Raw genomic sequence first — 4,541 nt, 5'->3', positions numbered from 1 at the left:
AAGACCCAGGCAGATGCGATGACCCAGTTCCTCAAGAAACAGATGGATGCAGTTTCAATCAGCCATCCCAGGATGCCAGCAAACAAGACATGATCACCAGGACACACTGTCGACACCCACAAAGTCAACAGGAAGCAGTTATGAGAGACCGGGCTATGCCCCTATTCCCTACCCATTAAGACCCTCAACCCCCTAAATTTTTAATAAATCAAAAAGGGTGGAAGTGTTATTCCCCAGAAGGCCCCTGAGTGTCACTCGCTTGGGGAGATACATTTCCCAGGAGCACCTAGCGGTCCACGCAAAGGCTGCGCAGGCGCAGAATGTGGCATTTGACGCATGTGCGTGGCGAACCCTTTAAAAGCTGGAACGCTGTCCATTCATCTTCTATTCCCTTATCTCCCTTTACTGTTACTCACACTGCAATAAACCTCATGCCACGTGGGTTTTGTCGTGTCTTGCGTCCTCCTTTCGTCTTCGAGAAGAAGAAGAACACTCGTCCGGGAAGAAGAAGAACAGTTAGTAATTCTGAGATTTGATATTTACTATTATTTTATACAATGCCTGAAGAGGAAAGAGCAAATCATATGAGGGAATTAATTGTCAAGGCTTTATTCTGTCCTCTGTAGTTCTGTGCCCAATATCCACACAAATAGCATGCCAGAAATGTGGTATGTAACTGCACAGATTTTTTTCTTTCTGCTGGCAGATACTTTATTATCCTTTGCTCACACCATGCATGGATCATATTTTTGGAGCCAGATAACCATAGCATATTCCTATTACTGCTACTGACAACTCACATTACTGACTGGGCGTTGAGTCCTGGCATAGCAGATCTTGAAAAAACTCTCTTAACAACTATCATGAATTATTCAATTATCACTGCTTTATAATTAATATTCTGTGAACACACTGTCTACTCATATCATACCATTAATTTCCTGCTCACACATGACATAATATAGATATTCTCAAAGGAGTTTTTGATGTGGGACAATTCTGTATTCTGTCAATTACATTTTAAATAATTGATGATTGGCCAGTATCCAGGCAGGATATATAGGTGGGACAACCAGACAGGAAGTAAAGGCAGGACAATGAGAACAGGATTATTCTGGGAAGAAGGAAGCTCTTCCTCCACTCCTGCCCAGACCACCGGAGAAGCAAGATGTGACCTACCCTGCTGAAAAAGGTACTGAGCCATGTGGCTAACATAGATAAGAATAATGGGTTAGTATACATTGTAAGAGTTATTAAGAAGCCTGAGCTGTAACATAAAGGGGGGGCTAGCTTGTTTGTTGTTGGGGTTTTTGTTGTCCCATCAGGTAACCCACAACTGTTTAGCCCCAAAGAAAATCATACAAAGATCACTATAAGTTATAAAGCTGATTGGCCCATTAGCTCTAGCCTCTCATTGGCTAACTCTCACATCTTGTCTAACCCATTTTTTTCTGATCTATGTTAGCTATGTGGCTCAGTACCTTTTTCAGTGAGGCAGATCACATCCTATTGCTTCGGTGGTTTGGGGAGGAGTGGAAGGAATCAATTTCCTCCTTTCCAGAATTCTCCTGTTCTCATTATATCATTTCTATTTCCTGTCTTGTTTTCCCACCTATACTTCCTATCTGGCCAATCAGCATTTATTTAAAACATGATTGACAGAATACAGACAATTCTCCCTCACCACTGAGCTAATGGCCCAATTAGTTTATAGCTTATATATACCTCTGTGTGATTTATTTTTGTGGGGGGAGGCTTTCCAGCTGTGGGAACTGGGCAGAACAGAACCCCAAACTATAAATTTTTAGAGGGAAGATACTCTTATTTGGTCAAGTCTGTGATTCCAGGTAAAAGTAATGCTCATGCTTTATTATTTCACAAAGCAGCAGTAGGAGAAAAAAGGTGTTATTGTGTATTGCTGATGTCTAAAATGGTTATTCAAAAGTAATAGACTGAGTGTTGTCAGTGCTTAGTAACTTTACAGAATCAGGTGTTGAGACTTATGAAGAGCTCACACATAAATGATCACTGGTCTAAGGAAAGATATATCTTTCAGGAAAGTCAGAAGAGGAAAACATGTCTCTTGGCCCTCTGACAGGACTTTCCAACCTGAATCTCACAGTTTTGTCATTACAACTAACAGAGATATAGTAGGACACACTGAATGTTACACCTACAATATAAAAACTTCTAAAATGTACATTCTAGTGATTAAGGAATTCTCTTGGAAGTTGTCACATTGGTATCCAATCGTGGCCTTCCATTTGGTTTAGAGTCATACACCATAACATTTATGAGATAAAATAAAACCTGAAAAGGATCTTGCGGATCTTATTTTAAATTATTGAATCGCAGTTTTAAGAGTTCACTTTGTATGTGCAAATGTTTAAGTTCAGTAGAGTTACAAACACAAATTGTTAGTTTCTCACTAGTTATTAACAATACATTATTTCCTGGTAAAATTATCTTCTTCAGAATTTACACTCAAGTATAAGCAGTGCAGAGACAATATATTACATAGTTTTTCAGTGACTACTTTGAGATGAAGTGAATCAATATGTGTTCCTCAGTTCAAACAACACTTGATGTATCATAAACTTAATTTTACTAATATTTACTATGTACAAAACAATGGTAAGGGATCTATATTTTAGAGTATCATTCCATATATCTCAATAAAAGTTCCACCATTTACTTTCTTTCTAACTTTTCCCTTAATTTATACTTTTGTCTCAGCTTATTGGTCTATAAAATGGGAACATCAAAAGTTTCTACCAAAGAGTGTTTGTAAGCATCTGAGATACTCCAGCAAATAAAAAGTTGCTATTATTTTGTTTGGCAGTTTTCAATTACTTGTCTTTCCATTAATCCTAAGTAAAATTAAGAAATTATTTTATATCCCTCTTACATTTTTTGTATGATGAGGATAGAGTCTATTTGCAGAACTAAATGAATTAAAAAACAATATTATTGTTGATTATAGAATAATATTACTTCAACAAAACATTTAAACAGTATCTAAACTATATGTCTATAAGTGGGTTGATGAAAGCGTACATGAGAGATCAATGTCCCAAAACTCAAGAAGGATATTTTATATTGTATTAAAGGGTAAAAAACAAACAAACAAAAAAAACTGTGCAGTAAATTAGGATGAGATGAAAGAAATGGAAGAGAAGTAGCATTCATGATTAGCAAAGAGAATCTAGAGAATGCTCAATAACTAAAACTCTTCAAAAATATCTATGGCTTGGTATATCATATGCAAAGTAAAGGGAGATAAATTGGAAACTGTACAGTGATGTGATAAGATCAAAGCAATGTCATATAAACCTTGATAATGTATGTGAAAGAGACATTGTGGAGTTATTTAGCTGGGGTTTTTTGTTGTTTTGTTTTATTTTTTGTTTCTTTGTTTTTTGAAACAGGGTTTGTCGATAGCTTTGGAGCCTTTCCTGGAACTAACTCTTGTCGACCAGGCTAACCTCAATCGCAGAAATCTGCCTGCCTCTGCTTCCCGAGTGCTGGGATTAAAGGCATGGGCTACAACTGCCTGTCTAATTTAGCTGTTTTTAGAGCAGAAATTGAACAATTTAATTTTATTTTTGCCCATACTAGTTTGCCCATACTATTGTATAAACTGACTGAGCTGAACTAAGAAAAAGACAGTTACAGTAGTGAAAGTGAGGACTTTTTACTTGAGAAGAAGAAAGGACGTTACATAGAAGCTCATTCAAGACATATATAAGAAATCAAATCAAAAGACTGTGTATTGTGATGAGTCATACTGTATACCAATTTAAAAGGCTATGAAATCACCAAAGAGATGGCCTCTAACCATTGTAAAAAGAGGCAATATGACCACAAAAACAGTAATGTGGATGTAAATCAAGGACAGATTATCTTTGAGAAGCATAACTGTGAATTTTGTGTCATCAAGTTTGCATTAGTCTATTACTTCGGGATTAAGAAACTATTACATTGCTTTTCCGAGTTGCCGCCAAGATGGCCGAAGTGAAGCAGCAGAAGAAGCGAACTTTCTGCAAGTTCACCTACCACGGCGTGGACCTGGACCAGCTGCTGGACATGTCCTATAAGCAGCTGATACAGCTCTACAGTGCCCGGCAGAGGCGATGCCTCAACCGTAGCCCGCAGCAGAAGCAGCACTCGCTGCTCAAGCGCCTGAGAAAGGCCAAGAAGGAGGCCTCACCCATGGAGAAGCCCAAGGTGGTGAAGACCTACCTGCAGGACATGATCATCCTGCCCAAGATGATGGGGAGCATGCTGGGCGTGTACAACAGCAAGACCTTCAACCATGTGGAGATCAAGCCTGAGATGATTGGCCACTACCTGGGCGAGTTCTCCATTACCTACAAGTCTGTGAAATACCGCCGTCCTGGCATCGGTGCCACCAACTCCTCCCGCTTCATACCCCTCAAGTAGCTGTGGGCAATAAAAACTCATGTTCAGTGAAAGAAAGAAAGAAAGAAAGAAAGAGAGAGAGAGAGAGAGAGAGAGAGAGAGAGAGAGAGAGAGAGAGA

General features: G+C 38.8%; 1 pseudogene; it reads left to right on the top strand.

Annotated features, from left to right (window-relative positions):
• Positions 1-4,005: 4,005 nt before the first annotated feature.
• On the top strand, positions 4,006-4,443 carry LOC102002455 (annotated as a pseudogene).
• Positions 4,444-4,541: the final 98 nt, after the last annotated feature.

Source organism: Microtus ochrogaster, unplaced genomic scaffold (assembly GCF_000317375.1).
Source record: "Microtus ochrogaster isolate Prairie Vole_2 unplaced genomic scaffold, MicOch1.0 UNK93, whole genome shotgun sequence".
Classification (NCBI taxonomy): Eukaryota; Metazoa; Chordata; class Mammalia; order Rodentia; family Cricetidae; genus Microtus; species Microtus ochrogaster.
Note: the sequence above shows the minus strand (reverse complement) of the source record. Positions and strands in the feature narration are given on the sequence as shown.